This window comes from Arachis stenosperma, chromosome 1 (assembly GCF_014773155.1).
Source record: "Arachis stenosperma cultivar V10309 chromosome 1, arast.V10309.gnm1.PFL2, whole genome shotgun sequence".
NCBI lineage: Eukaryota > Viridiplantae > Streptophyta > Magnoliopsida > Fabales > Fabaceae > Arachis > Arachis stenosperma.
In genome coordinates, this window is record NC_080377.1 from 117,603,875 (window position 1) to 117,614,194 (window position 10,320).

Below are 10,320 nucleotides of genomic sequence, written 5' to 3' on the forward strand. Positions count from 1 at the left end.
ATTCTGCGATGAAGTCGGCGAGGCACTGGGCTTTAATTGCAGTCCGAGTTTCGTATCTCAAATCGAACTCGGAGAGCTCTATCGCCCATTGAACCATTCTCCCTGCAACATCCGTCTTTTGAAGGATTTGCTTCATGGGCTGGTTCGTACGGACTCTTATTGTGTGAGCCTGGAAGTAAGGTCTTAGCCTTCTTGAGGCTATTACTAAGGAGTAAGCAAACTTCTCTAGTTTGTGGTACCTTAGTTCAGGACCTTGTAGAACCTTGCTGGTAAAATAGACCGGGTGTTGCCCGATCTCGTCTTCTCTGATCAGGGCTGATGAGACAGCCCTGTTTGCGACGGATAAGTATAGGACGAGGTCTTTTCCCGGTGCTGGTCGGGTTAAGATGGGAGGTTGGCTCAAGAATTTTTTGAACTCTTGGAACGCCTCCTCACATTCCGGAGTCCATTCAAACTGGCATCCCTTCCTTAATAGGGAGAATAATGGAAGGGATTTTAGTGCTGATCCTGCCAAAAACCTGGAGAGGGCTGCAAGTCGGCCGTTGAGCTGTTGAACCTCTCTCAAACAAGTCGGACTTTTCATTTCTAGGATGGCTCTGCACTTGTCGGGATTGGCCTCAATCCCTCTTTGTGTTAGCATGAACCCTAGAAATTTTCCTGCTTCTACTGCGAAGGCGCATTTTGCGGGATTTAGTCTCATCCCATGCAACCTTATAGTGTTGAAGACTTGTGAGAGGTCGGTTAAGAGGTCGACTTCTTGCTTGGTTTTTACTAACATGTCGTCGACGTACACCTCCATTAAGCTCCCTAGATGGGGGGAAAACACTTTGTTCATCAGCCTTTGGTACGTGGCTCTTGCATTCTTTAATCCGAATGGCATGACCACGTAACAATAGTTGGCTTTTGGTGTGATGAACGATGTTTTCTCTTGGTCGGGTTCATGCATCGAGATTTGGTTATATCCCGAGTAGGCGTCCATGAATGATAAGTATTGGTACCCTGAGCTGGAGTCTACCAGGGTATCAATACTTGGTAAGGGATAAGGGTCCTTAGGACAGGCCTTATTTAGGTCGGTATAGTCGACGCACATCCTCCATTTACCATTTTGTTTTTTGACTAGCACTACATTGGCTAGCCATGTTGGATATCTGACCTCTCTGATAAAGCCGGCTTCCAGGAGCGCCTGTACTTGCTCTTCTACTATGGAGGCCCTCTCTGGGCTGAGTTTGCGCCTTCTTTGCTGTACAGGTCGGGACCCTGGGTAAACCGAGAGCCTGTGAGACATGAGCTCGGGATCAATCCCGGGCATGTCGGAAGCCTTCCAGGCGAAGAGGTCGGAATTAGCCTTTAGGAGTTCACCCAACCTTTGTTTCAGGGTTTCCCCTAGGTTGGCTCCTATGTAAGTCGTTTTTCCTTCCTCTTTACCGATTTGTATCTCCTCGGTTTTTCCACCCGGCTGGGGTCATAGCTCTTCTCTCGTCCTTGTGCCGCCCAGCTCTATGGTGTGGACTTCTTTGCCCTTTCCTCTCAGATTTAGGCTTTCGTTATAGCACTTCCTCGCCAATTTCTGATCTCCCCTCACCGTCGCTATTCCCCCTGGAGTTGGGAATTTCATGCAGAGGTGAGGAGTTGATACCACTGCTCCAAGGCGATTAAGGGTAGTCCTGCCGATTAAGGCATTGTAGGCTGACCCTTCATCGATGACTATAAAGTCTATGTTTAGAGTCCTTGATTTTTCCCCTTTTCCGAAAGTTGTGTGAAGGGGCAAAAATCCCAGTGGTTTTATTGGCATATACCCCAACCCGTATAGGGTGTCGGGGTAAGCTCTCAACTCTTTTTCATCTAACCCTAGTTTGTCGAAAGCGGGCTTGAAAAGGATGTCCGCCGAGCTTCCTTGATCTACTAGGGTTCTGTGGAGATGGGCATTAGCTAGGATCATAGTTATCACCACGGGATCATCATGCCCGGAGATTATCCCTTGCCCATCTTCTTTTGTAAATGAGATAGTGGGGAAGTCGGGGGTTTCTTCCTCGACTTGGTAGACTCTTTTGAGATGTCTTTTGCGAGAAGATTTGGTGACTCCACCTCCCGCAAATTCTCCTGAGATCATGTGGATGTGCCTCTCAGGGGTCTGTGGTGGCGGATCTCTTCTGTCCATGTCATCTCGCTTTCTCTTTCCATGGGTGTCCGACCTCTCCATGAGATATCTATCAAGCCGACCTTCTCTAGCCAGCTTTTCTATCACATTTTTGAGGTCGTAACAGTCGTTGGTGGAGTGACCATATATCTTATGGTACTCGCAATATTCGCTGCGACTTCCCCCTTTTTATTTTTAATAGGTCTTGGGGGTGGCAGCCTTTCAGTGTTGCAGATCTCTCTGTATACATCCACTATAGAAGTCTTTAGAGGAGTATAAGAGTGATACTTTCTGGGCCTTTCGAGACCGGATTCTTCCTTCTTCCTGACTTCCCTTTCCCTCTCTCTAGAGGAGGAAGCAGGTCCAGGTCGTGAACTCGGGTCTCTTAACTTTGCATTCTCTTCCATGTTGATGTACTTTTCAGCCCTTTCTTGTACATCACTCAGAGAAACGGGGTGTCTTTTGGATATGGACTGTGAGAAGGGGCCTTCTCTAAGTCCATTGACTAACCCCATTATTACTGCCTCTGTGGGCAGGTCTTGGATTTCTAAACATGCCTTATTGAACCTTTCCATATAGGCTCGTAAAGACTCTCCGACCTCCTGTTTCACTCCCAGGAGGCTCGGTGCATGTTTTACTTTATCCTTCTGAATTGAGAACCTCATCAAGAATTTCCTTGAGAGGTCTTCAAAACTAGTAATGGATCTCGGGGGGAGGCTATCGAACCACTTCATTGCTGCTTTCGATAAAGTGGTCGGGAAGGCCTTGCATCTCGTAACGTCGGAGGCATCAGCCAGATACATCCGACTTTTGAAGTTGCTAAGATGATGCTTTGGATCCGTAGTTCCATCATAGAGGTCCATATCAGGGCTTTTAAAGTTCCCTGGAACTTTCGCCCTCATTATGTCCTCACTGAAGGGATCTTCTCCTCCCGGGAGTCGATCTTCTCCTTCATCGCGGGAGTTCTTGAGGGAGGATTCTAGCTGCAAGAGTTTTCTTTCTAACTCTTTTCGCCGTTCCATCTCTTCTTTAAGGTACCTTTCGGTTTCCTTTTGCCTCTCCCGCTCTTGTTCCAATTGCTCCAGGCGGCTATGGACTAGTCCCATCAATTCAGTTACGTGGGATGGTCCACCCTTTTCTGATTCATGTCCATCTGGGGAGTTTACCTTTGGATTCTTCATTCCAGAGGTACCCTCTCTGTGTTGGTCGTTATCTTGTTGTTGGGCCATGTCTTCGTTGTCGTTACCCATGTCCAGATTCTCTTGTTCAGAATCTGTTTCCACATGGCCTTCTTCATGGGATCTATCCGCCATCAATAACTACTTTGTCAGGATGTAGTGGAGAAAGGTCCAAGTCGGGAGCAATAACTCTGACTTGTTCCAAGAAAATTCTCCAAGACTCCTCGGCACCATCGGCGATAGAGTCCTCCAACTCGGCGTAGGCGTTCCGAGAATTCAGCAAATCCTTCCTCACGGCCACAATATCTGGAAATAAGCTGTGGTAGCTTTCTTGCGCCGTTTTCCTCAGATTCGCCTCCAAAGTGCATTGGGCCCGCAGCTTACCCTCCTCCTCCTTCAGGTGATCCCTCTCCTTCCTCAATTTATCCCTCTCCTCCTTCAACTCCTTCTCATGCTTTTCATAAATAAGAATCCTCCCCTCTAACTCCTCAACCCTCGAGGATGCCCCCAAAGAGCTGAGGGGAGCTTTCTCAAAAATATCCAAAAGTTTCCCGCAAACACCCGCCGCCCTAAAACTCTCCTCAGCCATGGTAGTGAGGTGGTTTCGAACAGAAACATCATCCATACTAATAAAAGGATAGATGTTCTTTCGGACGAATGCCATAGCATCCGCCTTAACCCCACCATCGAAGGAAGAAGAGCCAGACTCTAAGGTCTTACGCTTCTTCTTCTCGGGCTCGGAGAGAATTTGGGCTGAAGGGGGTGGTCGGGGCAAACTCGAGGAAGAAATTACAATGGGTTGAGAAGGAGTGCCAGTGTTCTTAGGAGGAGGAGGTGGAGGAGGAGGAGAGGTGATCGCCCCGGACCTAGCCCGGGACTTCGCCTTGGCCTCTCGGACCCTTTGGTAGGCCTCCTGAGCGTTCTTTTTTGCCATATCTACAAAAGAAACAACCAAGTTACAAGTCGGTATAATATAAGTCGGCGAAAACAACTCGGAAATAAAGAATGCATGCACTACCTATTTGAGATTGAACGAAAGTCGGTGTTCCCTGAAGAATTTTTCTGGTATCCAAATATGGGGACCTCCCCCACGCTTCTCGGAAAAACCCCACAATGGCCGCCTCCACCTCGTCTAGGTCATCTAGACCAATCTTTTCACAAGGGGTGGCCGGCAGCCAATAAAGGGGAAAGCGAGGGGAGGAATGCTCGTCCAGAAAAAAGGGGTGGTGACCCTCTACGGCTTGAACCTTGAAGAAGAAATTTTTGAAGTCGTGGAAAGATTCGTCAAAAAGGGTGAAAATCCTCCGACCTTGAATAGCTCGGAAGGATACCCATTGTTGTTTATTGTTTAGCCCACTAAAGGGCTTAGTCATATGGAAAAGATAAAAGAAGATTCTCAAGGAAGTCGGGAAGTCCAGAGCGTGGCTTATAAACTGGTAAATCTTCAAAAAACCCCATGAATTGGGGTGGAGTTGAGTAGGGGCAACCTTACAGTGGTGCAAGACGGATATCTCAAAATCAGAGAAAGGAAGAAAAACACCCAAACGGGTGATCATACATTCATACATGAAGAAAAAATGAGGGGCTGCCTCATTAGCCCTCCCAAAACAGACCCGGTCTTCAGGACCCGGGATTATCAGTTCATATTTGGGCTCGTCCTCGTCCGAAGTACAGAGCTTATGATGAGTACGAAGGTGGATGATGAACTCAGCGTCAACCAACGGTTCCTCCCCAAGGACCGTATCGTCAACCCACTGAGAAAGAATGTCTACAGAGGCCATTTTTTATATAAAGAAGAAAGTGGCAGAAAACCTACAAAAAGGAAAAAGAAAAAGAAAATCAAAAAATACGGCCACTAGAGAAGAGAGATTCGAAACCAGAATCTACAGGTCAACCTATCTACTCGCAAAACAAAACATGCAAACATAAAGCATGGCATGGAAAAAACAAAACTAACCTTTATCCGAAAAGGGAGGTTGGAGAAGAACAGAAGTCTTCGAACGCAAGGATGCAGTACGAACAAGATAAGGAGAAAGTTTGAAAGATTGCAGAAACGGAAAATGGAAAGAGAGGGAAAGTATTTATAAAAAAGGCTGAGGGGCATAATGGTAAAAAGCGAGGCAGTCATTAATGAGACTGCACCGTTACCAAAGCCCTCAATCCCTAAATGATCCCTCAACGGACACGACGCTTGAATTGACGTAACTGTCAGAAATCAAAGGTCGCGAAAATCACGTCGGTTTCCAAGATCCGTATTCTCTCAAATAAGTCGACTACGAACCCGAGTTGAATACTTGAACCCAAACTTTAAAGAAAATTTGGGCTCAAGTAGGGGCACTGTTCATACCCTGGCCCAATGATAAGGGCCCAGGTCCAACCGAAAGGCCTAATCCAATAGGATAAGCCTTATAAAATACCGACTTTCACATAAGAAGTCGGTGTCAACCACGACTTGGTATGAAGAGGTCGGATGTGAGATTAGCTGGCAGATAAATACTCATTCAAATGAGTAACCGCCCCTAAAATCTCTCTAACCGCCTCATAAAGCCATATCTTAGCCTCCCCAAGATAATGGGGACGGTTACCACCCTAAAGATACGGCACTACACCAACGGTGGTTATTGGCTCACCTCTATAAATACACTGATATCCCCTCAGGTATCTCTAAGTCCAATACTCTCTAAGACCTGCTTACACTCTTGCTAACTTAGGCATCGGAGTGTCTTTGCAGGTACCACCCCCCATTCACACGCGAGCACAAGTCGGACGGAGTCTCCCAAGTTGCGGACCTACCTGGAGTCCTCCTCCATCACTCACTTGGGCCGCCGAACGCCATCCATTGGACTAATCTCCGGTTACCCACCGTAACAGTATCTTTGTGGATGTGTCTAATAAAAATATCTTTTTTATAGATGTGTCTCATGAAAGTGTTTTTATAGATGTATTTTCTAGATGTGTCTCTTTATACATGTGTTTAAAAAATAATAATTAATTATTATTGACAATAAATTGGCAAATAATATATTGATACCCTATATTTTTTCTATTTTAATTATCTTTAAATTTATAACATTTATTATTTGTGTATCTACTATTTTAATCCAAATATAATTAATGATGTATTTTTTTTGTCTAAAATAACAATATAACTTTAAAAGAGTCGAATCTATAATATTCTACTACTTGAGTTAGAAAAACCTGATTTTAAAGAAGTAATTGGACATATAAGTACTCTTAAATATTAACTAAGAACATTATAACGCTTTGTTCTATTTATAAAATCTATACAAGGAGGTCAATTTATTCTTGAGAAAATTAAAAGTTTTTTTTGGGGTCAAAAAGATTTAAGCTAAACTGGTCCTTTAGTTCTCAAAAGAAATTATACATAATTAATTAATAACAGTTTAATATTTAAAAAATGGTTTGTGGTATTAATTTAATTCTGCAACACACATACATACCTATCGTATATATGTGTAACACTATGTTAGTTCTTTTATATTAGATGTATGTACATCAAATAAACCTAGGGGAAAAAAAATCACATTCTTTCTTTAATTAGAACGATTATTATCATATAGAAAACCTTTTAAAAAAAGAAATGTATGATCGTCCTTTACCCAAGATATTTATAATAATGTGGTCCATTATTGCTAGTTTGCTGATTAATATTTAGCATGTTTTTCTCAAAGATCCGTATTCACTCACATTTTATGTCTCCCCGGAAACGGAATTAGGAACCAACACTCATTGTAGTATTTATAAGCTAAAAAATTCACCAAGGGTTATTTTAATATCAAAGTTGATTAAAATTATTTTACTATTTATAATAAATAATTAAATAATAATTAAACTGTTATATGATTACTACTCTAATTCTTACACCAATTCAATAGTTGTATTTACGTGCAAGAATTTCTCTCAAATAAGAGAAAACTGAATAAAAGGGGTCTTCTTTTTTAATCTAAAATTAAAGAAAACAAAAAATGATACTTCAAGATTCCATTGTTTAGTTATGTGGTAAATTATGGGAGGAATAGGGTGCATGATATTTGATTGGTGGTTGTGAAGAGAAAGAAGATAGCTGGCTGACATGTGACTGATGACCACCCTTTTCAGTTACGACATTTGTTTCCATACATAGCTACTTAGATAGGCTAAACTGTATATCGTCCTTGTTATACAGGATTCCTGTAATAAGGAATTCTCTATTCTGTGACTCTCAATAATTCTCAACCCCACCTTATTACTTTCTCTATCTCTCTTGTGTTTGTTTTTTTCTATATATTAACCACGTACAGAGGAAAACCCCAAAACATGCTCATAATTGTTTTTATTTAACTAAATAATAAGATTAATTATGATGAGTTTGAACATTTAAAAACAAATAATAAGCAATGTTAGGGTCAATAATTTTGTGATTGGTAGCCATCAAATAGTTATTAATAATGATTTAATTGTGTAAAATTGGTGTGAGATTTCATTCAATGGTTCACATTTTTCTGCTGGTTACATGCTGATCAAAATTCAATAAAATTGTTGGTCCATAAACTTTTCCACAAATAAATATTATTGATGATTAATATCTTTACTCTTCCTAATAATGACTTGAGCAGACTTGAATTAAGTTAGTTGTAATCTATGAAGTACGGACACTTTACTGAGTTGTCGTGTCTGCGTGTCAGACACATTTCGGACACGATACTCATCGACACTCGTCCGACACGCGTGTCTGCTGTGTCCAAAACGTGTCTCAATAAAAAATAAAAAAATATTCTCCGGATACACTTAGACACACCTAAATACCATCACGTGTCAGTGCGTCCGATCTTATTCTTAAGATATATTCTTAAAATAAATTTAGATATAGTATATATTATTATTTATTAAAACAAAAAATATTTTAAATATTTGATATAATTAAAATAAGATATTAAAAATAATTTAAAAAATTAATTTATATTTTAATATCAATAAAATATTAAAATATCATCACGATTTATCTAAAAAGAATTTTATATTTTATATATATGCGTGTCTCCGTATCTTGTAAGATTTTAAAATTCATGTGTCGATATATCTCGTATCGTATTATGTCCCGTATCCGTATCAGTGTCCGTACATTATAGGTTGTAATAAGTCCAATGAAATTCAAACGTAAATAGTCAAAATTATATAAGAGTAAGAGCTCTAAGAATAGTTAGTTATTACTGGGATGATGATGAGATTCATCTATATATTGTTATTAGCAGTATAAAACTATAAATAATGAAAGCTGCCATTTGTTTCCTCCTCTTATTGTGTTACCCTCGCAGTAAAACTTCAACTTACTAATAAGTAATAACCGTGCTCACCTTTTAATTACAAGTAATTAACTCTACTTTAAGCTTAAAAGATGTTATACTCATTTAAATTTACGATTTTTTAAACGAGTATGAAGAGATTATATCATTTAAAGTATAAATTATTGGCTATACCCTTAACCAGTTGCCACAAAAAACATGGTCATATTAAGAGTGGCCTATTATGTATTGCTAAGTTTTTGGGCCAAGTTGACGACACGTACTATATTTCCTTTGTTATGTTGACTTCTAATAACCGCCCACATTGTGCAATAATAATCTATAGGTGCGAAAAGAAATTTCATGATTTCGTTGCATGTTATTTTCAATTAGGTTAAAATAATGGAGAGAGAGAGATTAAATTATTTAATTTAATTGAGATAAATATTAAATTATTTAATATTTTAGTTGACTATATTAAATTATTAACTATATTTAATCAATTACATTAATTACTTTATTTGACTGAAATACATAAATTAATTTTGTTTTAATTTATATTTTTATCTTATATATTTTGATTAATAATTTTTAAGAATTTTATAATTAATTGTTTATTTGAATTGATTGAGACAAATATTAAATTATTGAAACCATATTTAATTATAAATAATCTATCATATTAATTATTTGATTTTATTAGAATAAATGAATTGATTTTGTGTTAATTTATATTAATATTTTAGCCTTATATATTTTGATTAATGATTTTTAAAAATATCATAATTAATTATTTATTTAATTTGATTGAGATAAATATTAAATATTTAATATTTTATTTTATCACAATAATTATAACTAATTAATCATATTAATTATTTAATTTGACTAAAATAAATAAATTCATTTTATTTTAATTTGCGTTAATTTTTTGTCTTATGTATTTTTATTAATAATTTTTAAAAGCGTTATACTTTTTGCATGATATATTTATAAGATATGTTTTATTTATTTGGCCTACTTTATTAATCGTAATAATTATAATTAATTTATTATACTAATTATTTAATTTAATTATTTCAATTATATGTTAGTTGATTTAATTTATTATCATAATAATGTTTGAGTTTTTGTTTATCAAAATTTTTTATTTTTTTCTTGATTTTAAATATTTTGTTTTTAAGATTTAAATTTTTATTAATTATTTATATTTTTATTTTAATATCAAATCTAATATTTCTATTAATAGTTGCTTGCAATTTATTGTTTAATAATTATGTGTCTATCATCAATTATATTGTCGTGAGTATTTCATCAATTTATTTAAAAAATTTATAATTAATTTTTACATATAAGTCATTTAAATAAACAAGTCAAAACAAATAGTTTTGACATAATTTACCTCTATGCATTACTATTTCTAATAAATTTTTGACTCGACGCACGAATATATAATTATCTTTTTTTATACAGTTCTCATTTCTTTTTAAAAAATTTTCTCAACGTTTTCTGTGTCTCTACATTTTGTTTTATCTCTGCATTTTCTGCGTTTTTCTTTCTTCTCTATGTTTTATTCATTCTCTACGTTTTCTTCGTTCAAGTTCAATATTCTTTTACCTGATTTAAAGATTTGGATCAAAATTTTTGAAATCAAGCCGTGAAATCAAGTTTAAATAGTTATTTTATTGTCCAAAATAATGAATGATTCAAGTTCAGACTGTTA